This window comes from Gossypium hirsutum, chromosome A10, assembly GCF_007990345.1.
Source record: "Gossypium hirsutum isolate 1008001.06 chromosome A10, Gossypium_hirsutum_v2.1, whole genome shotgun sequence".
NCBI lineage: Eukaryota > Viridiplantae > Streptophyta > Magnoliopsida > Malvales > Malvaceae > Gossypium > Gossypium hirsutum.
Genome location: NC_053433.1, coordinates 89659114 through 89676562, shown reverse-complemented (window position 1 = coordinate 89676562; position 17449 = coordinate 89659114). Strand labels below are relative to the sequence as shown.

Genomic DNA, 17449 nt, shown 5'->3' with positions numbered 1-17449 from the left:
GTTAAAGCCAGTTAACACCTCGTGTTCGACTCCGGTGTTGGTTTCGGGTTCGGGGTGTTACATTTTATTGGTATCAGAGCTATGGTTTAGTCGGTTCTAGGACTACCATAGCACGTATGAGTCTAGCTATACATGCCATAATGTTAATGTTTAAAAGGGTGATGACTTCTGACGGTTGAAATGTTTTTGTCTTGATTAGTAAATGGATCCCGGTGAGGAAAGAACCCTAGCAGATGACGTTGAGAGCGTAGCGGCTGCTCCTGCACAAGGGACACCGCCTGTTGAACCTCAGTCATCTGCGAATAATCAAGGTGAGGGGGCTAAACAAGCCTTCTTTACCATGATGAATGAGTGGGTCGCGCAGTATGCCCGAGCCAACCCGGCTGTCCAACAATTCCCAAATTTAAATAATCCACCCCAAGAGCCTGTAATGCCATCAGTCGCTGATCCTGTGAGGCTGAGTAAGCCACCGGTAGACTTGATTAGGAAGCGTGGGGCCGAGGAGTTCAAGGCCATAGTAACTGACGATGCCGAAAGGGCCGAGTTCTGGCTTGATAACACCATTCGGGTGTTCGATGAATTGTCATGCACACCCGATGAATGTCTAAAATGTGCTGTATCTTTGTTGCGAGACTCAGCCTACTATTGGTGGAGGACCTTGATTTCCATAGTCCCGAACGAGCGAGTAACTTGGGACTTCTTTCAAACGGAATTCCGGAAGAAATTTATTAGCCAACGGTTCATTGACCAGAAGCGTAAGGAGTTCTTGGAACTCAAGCAAGGCCGTATGACTGTATCTGAATACGAACATGAATTCGTAAGACTTAGTAGGTATGCCCGGGAGTGTGTAGCTGATGAGGTTGCTATGTGCAAAAGATTCGAGGAAGGATTGAATGAAGATTTAAAGCTACTAATGGGTATTTTGGAAATAAAGGAATTCGTAACACTAGTCGAACGAGCCTGCAAGGCGGAGGAACTTGGAAAGGAGAAGAGGAAGGCTGAACTTGAAGCTAGGGATTATCGTAAAAGATCGACGGGTAAAGCTCCGTTCTCAGCTGTAAAGAAGTTCAAGGAGGACATTAATAAGTCGAGGGCGACTGCGGGAATTTCCATCAGGGCAAGACCATCGATGGGCTCCCGAGCTACTTCGGTAGCTAGTGTGGGCAATAATCGTCACGAGAAACCTGAATGTCCCCAATGTGGAAGACGACACCTAGGTGAATGTTGGGGCAAGTCTACTAGCAGGGCCTGTTACGGGTGCGGTTCGAAGGACCATCTCATTAGAGATTGCACGGAGCTGGATGAGAAGAATAAGATTCAAGGTGCAAGACCTAGTGGAGTGACATCTAGAGGTAGACCACCGAGAATTTTTGGAGGCAGGGGTGGTAGTCAGAGGGGGGCTTCTGATACGGCCGATCGCACCGAGAACCGTGCTCCTGCTAGAGCATATGCCATTCGCGCACGAGAGGAGGCATCCTCCCCCGACGTCATCACTGGTACCTTCACTCTCTTTGATACTAATGTGATTGCATTGTTTGACCCTGGTTCTACTCATTCATATGTATGCGAAACCTTAGCAACCAGTAAGACTCTACCTGTTGAGTCTACTGAGCTCGTAATTCGAGTATCAAACCCTTTGGGCCAATGCGTACTTGTTGATAAAGTGTGTAAGAGATGCCCTCTAATAATCCGAGAATCCTGTTTTCCGGCTGATTTGATGCTTTTGCCGTTTGACGAGTTCGATGTTATTCTTGGTTTGGATTGGTTAACCGCGCATGATGCGGTTGTAAATTGCAAAAGCAAGACTATCGACTTGAGGTGCGCAAATAACGAAATAATCCGAGTTGAGTCTGCGGACTTAAGGGGGTTGCCGGCTGTAATATCAGCAATGTCGGCCCAGAAATATGTAAGGAAAGGGTGCGAAGCATACCTCGCGTATGTACTTGATGACAAGGAGTTAGAAAAGAAACCCGAATCGGTGCCGGTGGTCTGTGAATACCCGGATGTTTTTCCTGAAGAGTTACCGGGTTTGCCACCTGTTCGGGAGGTAGAGTTTGGTATTGAGCTTGTACCTGGAACTACGCCTATTTCGATCGCTCCATATCGTATGGCACTAACCGAGTTGAAAGAGTTGAAAGCTCAGTTGCAAGAATTGACGGATAGAGGTTTCGCTCGACCGAGTTTCTCACCTTGGGGTGCACCAGTATTGTTCGTGAAAAAGAAGGACGGAACCATGAGGTTGTGCATTGATTATCGTCAACTGAATAAAGTGACGATAAAGAATAAGTATCCGTTACCGCGTACTGATGATCTGTTCGATCAATTAAAGGGAGCATCAGTGTTTTCAAAGATAGATTTGAGATCGGGTTATTATCAGTTGCAGATTCGAGATTCGGACGTACCCAAAACTGCTTTCAGAACGAGGTACGGTCACTACGAGTTCTTAGTGATGCCGTTTGGGCTCACTAATGCCCCTGCGGTGTTTATAGATTTGATGAATCGGATCTTCAGGCCGTATTTGGATCGGTTCGTAGTTGTGTTTATTGATGACATCTTGGTCTATTCAAGAGATGAGACCGAACATGCTGAGCATCTGAGGCAAGTGTTGCAAATTTTGCGGGATAAGCAGTTATATGCTAAGTTCAGTAAGTGTGAGTTCTGGTTAAGAGAGGTTAGCTTCTTGGGTCATGTGGTATCCACATCGGGTATTCGAGTTGACCCGAGCAAAATTTCAGCCATACTTAACTGGAAGCCTCCGAGAAATGTTACCGAAGTCCGGAGCTTTCTAGGGCTCGCCGGTTATTACCGACGATTTGTCAAAGGATTCTCGATGATAGCCACACCAATGACGAAGCTACTTCAGAAGGATGTTAAGTTCGAATGGACGGAGAGATGTCAGAAAAGCTTCGATCAACTGAAAACTCATCTGACTGAAGCTCCAATTTTGGTGCAACCCGAATCGGGTAAAGAGTTTATCGTTTATAGTGACGCATCCCTACTTGGGTTGGGTTGCGTATTGATGCAAGAAGGTCGAGTTGTGGCCTATGCGTCAAGACAATTGAAGCCACACGAGAGAAATTATCCGACCCATGATCTCGAACTAGCCGCCATTGTGTTTGCACTAAAAATATGGCGACATTATTTGTTTGGTGAGAAGTGCCATGTGTTTTCGGATCACAAAAGTCTCAAATATTTGATGACTCAACGAGACTTGAATCTGCGACAAAGACGTTGGCTTGAGTTGTTGAAGGATTACGAGCTTGTCATTGATTACCACCCGGGAAAGGCTAATGTGGTTGCGGACGCCTTAAGCCGGAAATCACTGTTTGCTTTGCGAGCGATGAATGTACACTTGTCTGTTCTACCTGACAATGTGTTAGCAGCTGAATTAAAAGCCAAACCATTATTGACTCATCAAATTCGTGAAGCTCAGAAAGTTGATGATGAATTGGTTGCAAAACGAGCTGAGTGTGTTCCGAACAAGGAATCGGAGTTTCAGATTGATGATGATGGTTGTTTGAGGTTTAGAAGTCGTTTGTGCGTTCCAAGGAATTCGGAACTCATTCCGATGATACTGAACGAAGCCCATTGTAGCCGAATGTCAATTCACCCGGGGGGCACGAAAATGTACAACGACTTGAAACGTCGGTTTTGGTGGCATGGTATGAAGCGAGACATCTCTGACTTTGTTTCGAGATGTTTAATATGTCAACAAGTGAAAGCGGAACATCAGGTGCCTTCAGGATTACTTCAGCCGATCATGATACCCGAGTGGAAATGGGACCGAGTCACAATGGACTTTGTGTCCGGACTGCCATTGTCCGCAAGTAAGAAGGATGCGATTTGGGTTGTTGTCGATAGGCTGACTAAGTCGGCTCACTTTATCCCCGTACGTACGGATTTTTCATTGGATAAACTAGCCGAATTGTATGTTACTCAGATTGTGAGATTACATGGAGTGCCTATTTCTATCGTGTCGGATAGAGATCCGAGATTCACTTCGCGATTTTGGAAGAAATTGCAAGAAGCTTTGGGTACCAAGCTACATTTTAGCACCGCTTTTCACCCCCAAATCGATGGTCAAACCGAGCGGATAATTCAGATACTTGAGGATATGTTGAGATGTTGCCTCCTCGAGTTCAGTAGTTCATGGGAACGGTATGTACCCTTGATTGAATTCGCTTACAACAATAGTTTTCAATCAAGTATTAAGATGGCACCTTACGAGGCTTTGTACGGTCGTAAATGCCGTACACCATTGTTTTGGACCGAGCTCGGTGAAAGTAAAATTTTCGGAGTTGATTTGATTAAAGATGCCGAACAGAAAGTAAAAGTAATCCGTGAAAGTCTGAAGGCAGCCACAGATCGTCAGAAATCGTATGCGGATCTGAAACGGAAGGACATTGAATATCAGGTGGGAGATAAAGTGTTCCTTAAAGTTTCGCCTTGGAAAAAGGTACTTAGGTTTGGCCGTAAGGGCAAGTTGAGCCCGAGATTCATTGGGCCGTACGAAATCAACGAACGAGTGGGGCCAGTTGCGTATAGATTGATTTTGCCCCCTGAGCTTGAAAAGATTCACGATGTCTTTCATGTTTCGATGCTTCGACGCTATCGATCTGATCCGTCGCATATAATTAGCCCATCAGAGGTTGAAATTCAAGCCGATATGAGTTATGAAGAAGAACCGATACGTATCCTAGCTCGTGAGGTAAAGGAGTTGCGAAACAAAAGGGTTCCGTTAGTGAAGGTGTTATGGCTCAAACATGGGATTGAGGAAGCTACTTGGGAAACTGAGAGCTCGATGAAAGAACGATACCCAAACCTATTTACCGGTAAGATTTTCGGGGACGAAAATTTCTTAAGTGGGGGAGAGTTGTAACAGCCCAAAATTTACCCTAGTCGGGAAGTGGTTTCGGGACCGCTAAACCGAGTCATAAAAATAATTAGCTGTCATATTTGATGCTTATTATATGTATATATGCATGTGTGAAAATTTCATATTTGAATTTTGATTAATTGTAGGTGAATTTTAGTAAATAGGACTTATGTGAGAAAATTTTGAAATATGATAGGTCAAAGCATAAGGATCTATTAGTGCATGTAAGAAAAAGGGGGGACTTGCATGTCAATTTCCCCCCCCCCCCAATTAGTAGTGGCCGGCCATGAGCATGAGAGTGGACAAAATGTTATGGGGTGAAACATGTTGGAAACATGTTGTGTTAGTGTGTTATGGGAGAAAAAAATATAATAAAGGGTTAGTAATAAAGAAATGAAAAGGGAGGGGTGATGAGAACAAAGTTGTCTCATCCATGTTCTTCCCCCCCATTGCCGTGACTTGAGAAGGAAAGAAAAGAAGAAAGTGAAGCTAAGGCGTTTGGTCATCTTCAAGTTGATTAAGAAGCTCTTGAATATTCGGTGCCAAGGGGAAAAGTTTCTAAGAGGTTTGGCCATGCATGCAACTAGAATGAGGTATGTATTGAAGGATTCTTGAAAATCTATGCATGTTTGAGATGGTTAGTTTAAATTCTACTCATCCTATAGATTGGACTTAGGATTTTGAGGTTGAAGTTCGGCCAAGAAGCTTGAAACTCTTAGTAGATGTGTAATGTCATTAAAATGGATAGTAATGTAGGATATGGTGAGTGGTTAATTGCTTTTAACTTGAAGGTTGAGGTTAAAATGGGTTAAGTGACTGCCGAATCTAATTTAGGGGTGGAGGATTGTGTTCATGTTATATTGGATAGGTAGAAGTTGTAATGAGGTTGAAATTGTTGAATTTGTTAGCTTGGTAACTAATGTAGTAATCGGCCATATGGGGTAAAATGGGATGTTCATTTTAGATGTTGTTTCATTTTTGAGAGACTTGGGTCAAGTATTCATGAGATGAAATTGTGTGACTAGATAAATTAAAGGTAATAATATAGTTGATGAATAGATATAGAAATACATATTCGGCCATCACTTAGGAACATAGGTGATGTTGAGTTAAGCTTTGCATATTCGGCCATATATATATATACACAAATATATGTAAGCCCATTCATGATACTACCTTAGGACTATGTATATATATAACCGACAAAAGAATGGGAAAAACTAGCAAGGGTGAAGGCCGAATGAGCTATAGGGGGTGTGGATGATTTTTATACATGTGGGTGAGTGTGTATGCCATTTAGTTGGTGACATTCGACATTTCTTAATTAACATTAGAAATGAGTGAATGAAATCGGCATGTGTGTTTGTGAAAATGCCGAATGTGAATTTGGATAATATTGAGTAATGTATGTGCTTTAAAATGATGGAATGGAGTGGATGCTTTAAATGTGTTATGAACAATTATGAGTTAAACTAAGGGTTGCTAAATTACCATTGTCATTGCCGAATATACAAACATACATATGCATGTGTAATTGAAGTATGAATGGTTAGCAAGATGGTTAAACTAGTTAAATTATTGATTTAGCTCAAGGAGCTAAAGGAGGTGAATCGAGCAAAGGCAAAGAAAAGGTTATCGAGTAGCCGAGTTGGAACCGTCTTACCCAACACGAGGTAAGTCACTAAGCATGTAGTTGGTATTATTTCAAATGGTCATAATGTGTATGTATTGATGCTGAATGGAATGAATAAATATACATATATATATATGCATGTACGTATGTGATGATGAAATTGTTGAATGAAAGAAAAGAGGTAAGATGTACCGAGTTGTTGATCTCGGCACTAAACGTGCGGGATGACCATTTATGACCATGAGATTGGCGCTAAGTGCGCGGGATTAAACTGTACAGCACTAAGTGTGCGATATGACTATGTTGCACTAAGTGTGCGAAATGAATATGATGCACTAAGTGTGCGAAATGATCATGCGGCACTAAGTGTGCGAGTTTGACTATGTAGCACTAAGTGTGCGATTTGATTACGTGGCACTAAGTGTGCGAGTTGATTATATAGCATTGAGTGTGCGGGCTCAATATACATTCGTGAATTATTATGGACACCATGTGTGCGACACTATTGAGTCGATCGCGGACAGCGGGTCGGGTAAGTGTCTTGAGTACGTGGCTAATAGGTGCTATGCTTATACTTGGTGTTGAGCTCAGTAAGTTGAACCTATGTGACAACTATACTTGAAGTCACGTACATAAAAAATTATCGTAGGATGGGTGAAAGGCCGTTTTGTTGTTTGATTGTAACGAAAATAAATTGATTTATGAAAATGCTTCAATGTCCTATTGATGAGTATATGAATTGTGAATGCATGAATTAATATGAAATTGAATCGATAGGTTGGAGGAACTATGGCATGGTTCGGTATGGATGGAGTAAATTGTCTCATTCCATTTTGTTCCTCTTGTGATAATGTTATTGATGTATAGTAGAGCATTGCTTATGACTTACTGAGTTATAAACTCACCCGGTGTTTCCTTGTCACCCATTATAGGTTGCTTGGACTCATCAATTTTTGCGGGGTCGGGCCGTCATCGAAGTCATCACACCGGATAGCAAGTTTTGGTACTTTCTTCTTAGTGTGTTTAGAAGATCATTTTGGCATGTATAAGCTAGTACGTTGTGTTTGAATTATGGCATGTAAACTTTAAGCCATGCGAAAATGGCACGAATGTTCGATTGAATTGGATCAAGGGTAGGCATGAAATGGACCTAGTTACTTTCGTAACAGATGCTGGCAGCAGCAGTGTCATGAGATCGAAAAATCACTAAAAATAGTAGGAGTGGAATTAATTGATGAATAAATTATGTAATCGAAGCTCGATGAGTCTGCTTTCATGAGGAAGTAACGAAAAGATCATATGGGCAGTATATTAAGAGATAATCAGATTTTAGTGGGACAGGGCCAGAACGGTTTCTGGATTCCCTGCTCCGACTTTGGAAATTCATTATAAATTAACCAGAGACAATTAGGGGTCGTACCATATATGTACAGATTCCTCTCTGAGTCTAGTTTTCATAGAAACAAACGGCACCAGTATTGAAGCCCTGTGCAGGGAGATATTCAAGTCGTAATGGGCAAAGGTCAGTGTAGTCGACCCCTGCAACTTGGGGAACTTTGACTAATAAACTGTACTAATTGGCCCAACCAAAAATTCTAGAAAAAAATACATAGATGGGCACATGAGTCTAGTTTCTGGGAAAAATTACGAAACTGATTTTTGAGTTACGAAACTCAAGATATGATTTTTAAAACGACTAGTACACAGATTGGGCAGTGTCTGGAAAATAAATTTTGTAAGGGGTTAAAGCCAGTTAACACCTCGTGTTCGACTCCGGTGTTGGTTTCGGGTTCGGGGTGTTACAATTTTTGCCACCCTATAAACACAAGCATTCAAAAACATAAATGACCACATTTTTACAACTCAATAGGAAGCCAAGGTAACCATTTCAATACACATTATTTGCCATATCAAAACCTAACAATTATATATCTAAATACCTATTTAACATCATGCATAATCCATTCATTTAACAACTACATATTAAAACTTCACTTGCATAATCTCATTCCATCATTACCTTGCCAAAACATACCATAATTGAACACTTAATTCAACCAAAAAAAAGTACCGAAATAAGCCAAATCACATGGCTTAACTTATACACAAAAACATACCAAAGTTATGATATCAATTAACATAACTATCATCTTTTAAACTAGCCTATACATGCCATATTTACATATATCCACAAGATCAAAAGTACCAATTGGAAATTGGATAGTGTGATGTGCAACTCCGACTTGTCTGAAACGAGCGAGCTAACGAGCCTCTATAAAACATAGAAAAAGAAACAGAGTAAGCTTTATAGCTTAGTAAGCCCGAACAATTCAGAATTAAACTTACCATTTATACATAATCAAAGCAATACATAAAGTGCAACCAATTCAATTAAAAAATACCTAATCACAAGTATTCATCACATGTTAGTCATTTAAAAATACATGAAACCATCCATTAATACAATACTTTGCATCATTCCAAATTCATATATCATATATAACATTAGTAACATTTATAAACCGTAATTCATTAGTAAAAATAGTATTTATGCCTGTTGAACCTATTAGAAATTCAAAGGATACTCTGGTGAATAGCATCAGTAATCCATCAATTCTTTATCATTTATGCTCTTTCGAGCCATGATCGGTAAGCTTCTCCTGAGTTGATGAACAGTAAGCTCTATTGAGTTGAAACGGTAAGCTCTATCGAGCTGAACAGTAAGCTCATACGAGTTGAAACGGTAAGCTCCAATGAGTTGAAAATAGTAAGCTCTTACGATTCGATATATCAGTAAGCTCATACGAGTTGAAACGGTAAGCTCCAATGAGTTGAAAATAGTAAGCTCTTACGATTCGATATATCAGTAAGCTCATACGAGTTGTGGTGAGTCTGCAAGAAATGCAGGAGCTCAACCAAATCAATAACCCTCGTGACACGTCACTCGTATCCTACGAATTCATACGGTTCAAATGAAGCTTGGTAACAAATAGATTATATCGATAAGGCATCCATACTTCAAATAAATTATTCAATTACACACATTCATTACAAATATATACAAGTATTTAAAAGTTCGATTCTAATTATACAAACTTACCTCGTATTCTCGGATAAAACTATCGGCTATTCATCCACTTTTCGTTTTCCCCGATCTAGTTTCGGTATTTGCTTATCTTGATCTATATAATATCAAATTAACTCATTAAAACTTTCATTCAATTCAATTTAGCCTAAAACATTCATTTTGGCTAATTTACAATTTTACCCCTAAACTTTTGACTACTTTGCAATTTAGTCCTTAACACATAAAAATGCAAAATTGCACAATTAGGCCATAACCAATGATAGATGAATTTACTATATACTACTAGAAGCCCATATATTTCATTATTTCATAATTTTACCCACTTAATTTTACATTTTCTCAATTTAATCCCTATTTGACATTTTTGTCAAAAATCACTTTACAAAACATGTAAAACTATCATCAAGCTTCCATAATCTATCATTAAACATCAATTTACTCAAGTATTCAACAATGGTAGCATGTTAAATCCTCACACATTTAAAAATCTAGGATACGGGCTAGCTAGAATACGAAGCAACGATCTCAAAAACGTAGAAATCATTAAAAACGAATAAAAAATGAGCTTACATGTAAAGATGAACCCTAGCCGAACCTTCAAGCTTCAAGAATGGTGTTTATTTGATTTATTTTCGGTGGATGATGATAATTAAGAAGACAACCATTTGTTTTTCATTGTTTTAGATAGGTTATTTAATAATTTACCGTATTAACCTTATAAATTTAACTTATAAAACACTTAAATCATGGACATAAATGTCCAATAAATTAATCATGGTATAATAACATTATAAGGACCCTTGATTTACTAAATGATAGCAATTAAATACCTTTAACAATTAGAATTTAAATTTTACTCGTTACGCGATTTAGTCTTTTTTACTGAATTAAGCATTTAAACGGTAAAATTTCTTTACGAAACTTTCACATAATAATTCTATCATGCTGTAAACTTTAATAAAATAATAAAATAAATATTTTTACTTCATATTTGTGGTCCCAAAACCACTGTTCTGATTTGACTCAAAAACGGGCTGTTACACGCTATCCTAGCAGGATCTTCTGATCTTCCACTCAAATAACGAATCGGCAAAGACTACTTATCTTTAGACCTCACAGTCTAGATTTGTTTGGGGTAAAGGTTTTCATGGATAGGCCATACTAATTTTGGGTTAATTCCTAGCTTAATGGCTTCTTAGGGTTTTAGGTTCTTCCTTTCCTAAATAGCTAATCCGTTGAGTAACCTTACAAAATAGTTAATAGATCATACATTGACCCACTAATCCCCCACAGAGGGATTAGTTCCTCATGGTTTCCATGAGCAAAATAGAATCAATATAGAGAATAAGCATGATAAACAAATCGAATACTAGAGTTTAAGAAAAATGCCTGATTTATATTTAAGATGAATATGAATCCCTAAGTTTTATTGTCTTCTACAAATTACATCTCTCGAGATATACAAAGAACAAATTGAAAGTAAATCTAAAACCTAAAAAGAAAGAAAAACTAAACTGAAATTAAAATTAGAATTCTAAACTAAGTGATTGGTGTCTATAACATGTGACAAATGAGCCTATTTATAGATTTCTGGTGGGCGTCGTCATTAACCCTAGGTTAGCTAATATTCTTGAGCTTTAAGTTTGATTGTGCAGACTAAAATGCCTCTGGCTTGTGTTAGTTTCCACCTAGAACCGATGTCTCTACACACCAAGACCTGTATCGTGACATAGGAGTCAGTATACTCTTCTTGGGATATGTTTAGGGGTATGTCACGAAACCCTTAGTCTGTGTCGCGACAACAAAGGCAGTTTCATGATTTCTCTATTTTGCTCCCTATGTTGTGATATAGCGGCCAACATCTATTTATTACACCTTTTAATGGTCTTTTGCAAACTTACATAGTTCATTAGCCCCCCTTAGGCCTCTTTTGTCCCCTAAGGTTAATAAAATACTTAATTTTCACTTTTTATTAACTTAATGAAAACTTAAAGAAACATAACTAAAATCTAATGGAAATGCTTGCTTTCAAGCTCCTAAAGTGTGGAAATTAGTTTAATCTGCTACATCAAAATGCGATAGATCAAAATCCCCCACACTTAAGTCATTGATTGTCCTCAAGCAACGCAAACAAAAACAAGAAATAAAAATGACGTCCCTTGAGCAAATATTTTACAAGTATTGACTTTGGAGCTCATGATTAGGTATTTCATATTTATGAACAACTTTAACATGAATAATTAATATATCATTTTTGACCACAAACATCTAAGTTCATTATATTACAAAGTATATAAACATTAAGGGGAGCTGTAGGGATCCATCAATAAATCATACAAGTAATTTGATTATCTGAGCAGAATACAAATAGTCATTTATACGATTGTTTAATATAATGTCCATTCATGCATAAGGATATTTAGATCACATAGGACTTTTTGACTTATAACATTTTGAGGCTTAGGACATGTATGGAATTCAAAAATAATAAACATAAAAAGGGTTACAAAAATGAAAATAGTTTGGCACATCGTATCAATCCCTATTTTTACCCCTTAGTGACCCTTACCCGCTCACTGCCTTATTTCTCATTCTCTCATCTTCTTTGTTTCTTAATATAGGAGATCATAGCATGAGATAATAACTACGACTAGCCTTCGAGTTTTTGTGCACTAATGAATGAGTTTTTCTTGTTCTTATGGCTTGTTACTTTTCTTTTTCAATTGATCTCACTCATGAATGCTTTTTGCTTTTTAAGAACTTTTTCTACTCGTATTACTATTTTTTTTGAATTTTTATTTTTCTTTGCACTTTCAAGATAACCTATAGTTCCCATGTCTCAGCAATCTTTCCTATTTCACTCTGTTATTACAAAATCTATCGTGATGTATCTACTTAACCTTCAATATGTATGGCCAGACGTCTATAGTCGTGCAGTGTAGGACAAAAGAAAAAGGGAAAATAGAAATTAACTCTTTCAGGCTCAGGTTTTGTAATAAGGTTAATCAAGAAGTGTCAATAGGCTAAAAAATTGGTACTAAAGATGAATGAATTATAAGACAGCTTTTTGGCTCTTGATGTGTTCCAAACAATGCCTTAGCTGATCCCTTAAAATATTAATATATAAAAATTTAATCAACCAAACAAACTCAAATTCAGCCATTTATCATTCATACTAGCATGCTGGTTTCCTTGTATTTTCTATATCATTTGGTAAAGTTGATTGCTTAATGCCTATTTACAGTGTAACATATGGAACTTAGCAGTCTATTAATAAAAAAATTTAAAATCACCTATCATCATACCAAATTTATGTGTAAACACAAGCAACCTATGTACATGCTCCTAACCAATCACTTGTATATCTACAAGCTCAAGCACACAAAAGACAAGAAAAATCAAAGAAAAGTGTAAAAATTTAAAGAAAATTTTCTATGTTACCCCTACACTTTAGTTGACAAATTGTCTCAATGTGTGGCCTATAAAAAAGATAAGGAGAGAAATTACCCGATTGGTCGTGGTCACTCCAACTGCAAATGGTGGGTGCTTCCTCCTTTGATCGTGTGTTACTCGAATAGTTTGTGTCTCTTTCGTGTTGGGTTCCTACATAGAAAACTTAAACAAAATGCAACTTAATTAAGAATCTACTATTAATCCTATTCCTACAAAGTTAAATTAAAATCATCCAAAAAATGCAAGTCTTCTAAAAATAGAATTATAAAAATGTTTAATTGTCCTCCTACAAATCCATTTCCTTGCTTCCATCTCCCTCTTCTTCCTAATCCTCTCTTTCCTCTTCAGTTTCATGTGTCTCATCCTCCTATTCCAAATGTGTTGGCCAAGACATGTGAGGTGTATATTTGGGGACTCGGATGTTGTTTTGCCTAGCAAATTCTTGAAATATTGGTCCCGACTCTTGCATCCACTATATCATCCAATCTAGCTTTGGATGACTACTCTCACTAATTTCTTGTTGAGCTCGTGTCAACCTCTGTGATGAAACTAGTGTAGCTGTCGCTTCTTGTTGTTATTTGTTCAAATCTTTTATTTTTTTGCTCTCAGCTCTATGTCTTATTGAAACAAGGTATCGTTGATAATGCTTCAAGAAGGTTTTAGTGACTGCTCAATGGATGTCATAGGTACACCCGCCTTTTTGTATAAGGCTGCCACTAAATGGGGAAAGAAAACTCCCATCTTCTAGCCCCTAATACATCTCTTTATGTTTTGGTGGATCCATTTTCCGATACACACCTACTTTTTCTAAAAAATTGCATACAATAAAACTACTTGAAAGGTATTAACATTAGACACATTTAAAGTAGGGACTATTCACCTACACACAAATTGAATCCACATTTTAGCCTTTGGAAACATAATATCTTGATGAAAGGATGTGGTGGTACCTGAGAGATATTTCCATTCACCCCTTCCTTTAGTTAAAAAGTTTATAATGTTATCCATATCTATGTCCCAAAAATACTCTAAATTAGTTTCATCGATAAAATCTTTTTCATAGTGTGGTGCATTATAAAAGTAGCAAATAATTCGAGGGTTACTCACACATCTTTCCCTTGCATAGGTACTATATCCCACATATGGCCTTCAGTGTTTCTAGGCTCTTAGTCCTGTAAGGATGCATAAAACTCTTTAAAAAAAGGGACCACAACATTATCTTTCGAGATTGTCCAAAAATCCTCCCACCTATGATACCTAACCAAATGCCATATTTCTTTACAAAGAATCATGAATGGATCAAATCCCCTCTCTTGAATGAATGTTTTTGCTTGAAGTTCATTAAAATATTTTTCAACATTTAGATTAAGAAAACTAGAGGGATTTTGACTCATTGATGGCTCTATTTCCATAGTTCGTCTAACTTTTCTAGGAGGCATGTTTAGTTCTACGAATTAATTAAACTTCAATCAAGTGAATTTTTAATGGAACAATAAAATTTGAGTTAAAAACCTTAACCTTGTGTCTAGATGTTGATTTCCATGCCACGCTTTATTTCTTCTTCCTTCCTTAATATGCCTCCTTCTTTTGCCTACACCAAATAAGACTAAAACAGAAAATTTTCCAAGCAAATCTAAAGAAAAGGGGAATAATAAATATTTAGGTTTTAAGAGGTTTTGGAAATTTTGGGAGATTAGATGATTAAGAGATGTTAATCTAAAGGTAAAATATGGTTTTAGGTTATAAAATAGGTGTTTTAATGGTTAAAAAATGGATAAAGAGGTTTAAGCCATTGGGTTACGCGAATGGGTCGGGTCAACCGTACAGAAAATTGCAGCGATGTCGCGACACAGGGGTTCCATGTCGCGACATCCTTGGCAGATTATCGTTGTCGTGGCACCAGGGTTTGATGTCACGACACACTCTAGGTTTTTGGATTTTGAGTATACTGACGTCGGTGTTGCGACATTGAAAGTCCATGTCACGACATCGAAAGAATTTTATCAATTTTGTTAAAACTGCCCTTGGTGTTACAACACAAGGGTCTTGTGTTACGACATTGGCTTTGTTTTCGCTCAAAATTCCATTTTCTAGAGTGCTATAGTTTCTATAAAATGCAAAGTTAGTAAAATCTATACTAAACAGTTAGCTAAATATACAATAATTTACAAAAAATTAGCATGAAGTCAAATAATTTAAGTTTTTCTGCCGGATACACCTAACAGTATCATCAGTTCACAACTGGATGAATATTTTGTTCTATCAGTATTAGTCCATCGTCCATCGGGCCATTCTATCTTTTCCCACTTTTCCCTTTCCTTAAACCTATTTATTCTTTCTGCATACATAAAATGAAGCATATCCCTTGGCTTGGGAGTGTTAGAAACAAATAATTCTTTACACTGCTCCTCTAGCTTCCCCATACCGCCCTCTTCACTCGGTTGATGACCACATTTAAAGATTTCAGTCTAAACATTGATTTTCATAGTTAATTCATTTTTTATAAATAAATGGTAGACCTAGAAGTGGCTAGAAAAGGTCTACCTAATAAGATCAGTATCTCACGATCTTCTTTAAAATCTAGAACCACAAAATTTGCTGGGATAATGAAGCTGCGCGTTTTGACAAACACATCTTCCAATACCCCTTTCGGATGTACTGAAGACCTGTCAGCCAACTGTAATGTTATTTGAGTAGTTTTGAGATCCCCCAACCCGAGTTTTTAAAATATGGATAGAGGCATTAAATTAATAATAGCTCCTAAGTCATATAGAGCTCTAGTAAAATGCACGCTCCCTATCTCTATGGGAATAGTAAAACTTCTGGGTCTTTCAAATTTTGGGGAACCTGTCTTGAAATAATAACACTACAAGAGGCACTTAAATTAACTTGTTCTCCTATCTTAATTTTCCTTTCCTAAACATAATTTCCTTCAAAAACTTGGAGTACATAGGGTCTTTCTCAATTAGGTCGATTAAATGTAGGTTTAATTCAGTGTTTTAAACAAGTTTAGGAAACTCACTAACTCATCTTCATCCTGTTTTTGCTTTTCTTCTAGTCTTGAAGGGAATGGGATCTTTGTAACAATAACATTTTTTATTTATTTCTTTTTCTAGCTCTACTACCAGTTGGATTACCTCGTATAATTCTGGTTCATCTTCAGCCTCTAGGGATTTCTCTGGAGGATCATCAACATTCTCTATATGTACCTTCAGAGTAGGCTTTTCTTGGCTACTCAGTACTTTTCCCAATCGGAGCACTATTGCTTTCACGTGCTCCTTACCTTACCTTCGAGGATTATTTTCTGTGTTCTCAGAATTCCTGTGCCAATTTGAATTTTGATGTCACCCATCATGCTCATCAATTGGCTCATTTGATCCTCAAGCCTAGTCAATGTTTTGGTTAAGTTAGTGCACTTAGACTGCACCTACTTTTTCCCATTCTCATTGATTGTATCTCTCCCTTGATTTTATCCACCCATTGACCACATGCAATATGGTCAGTTGGGTTGACCCTATCCTGAGGTTTCTTTAAATAACGAGGTTGAGAATTAGTATTTCTAGCTTGATTCAAACCATTACCTCCTCCTTGGATTTGTCCCCATCTTAGATTTGGGTGATCTCTCTAGCTAGGATTGTAGGTATTTGAATAAAGGTTTCCACCCCTATTTCCAATATAATTCACATCTTTGACAGGATCTTTGATGTAGTGGAAGAGCGGTTTTTCTTTTCCAGATATAGATGGTTTACTAGTAGATTCGATACGATTAAGTCTATCTACTAACTATTGATACTTGTCATCCTCTTGGATAACTTTTACCATAGTAGGTTTCTGGCCATATTTGAATCTTTCAATGGGCCACTGATAGGAGCTCAATGCCATGTTTTCAATTATTTCATACGCATCGTCATACGTTCTGTTCATGAGAGCTCTTTTTGCTACTCTGTCTTGTCCTGATTTGCATTTGCATCCAACCTATTACAAAACACCCGCAGTTGCTTCCATTCAGAGAATCCGTGGTGTGGGCACTTTTGAATCAATATTCTGAAGTGATCTCATGCCTCATGGAAACTTTCCCCTTCCATCTATCTAAAGACAACAATCTCTCTTCTTAGTTGATCAGCTTTGCTAATAGGAAAGAACTTTTGCAAGAACTTTTCAGTGAGTTTATCGCATGTATAAACCTTGGTGTGTACAAATCTATCCAAGAAAGGGCATTATTAATCAAAGAAAAAGGGAACAAACAAAGATGAATAGCATCGGCAACGACCTTGTTATACTTAAAAGTGCCACAAAGTTGGAGAAACCATTTTAAGTGTTGGTTCAGATCCTCTATCATTATGCCCCTAAATTGTAGATTATTTTGAATCATCTTAATCATTGCCAGCTTGATCTCGAA

At 37.7% G+C, this 17449-nt stretch overlaps 1 non-coding gene across 1 annotated transcript; it reads left to right on the top strand.

Moving 5' to 3' along the window:
• Positions 1–17061: 17061 nt before the first annotated feature.
• Positions 17062–17168, top strand: LOC121209284 (small nucleolar RNA R71). Its single transcript, XR_005904398.1, has one exon. It is a non-coding gene; the product is annotated as a small nucleolar RNA R71 (small nucleolar RNA).
• The last annotated feature ends 281 nt before the right edge of the window (positions 17169–17449 follow it).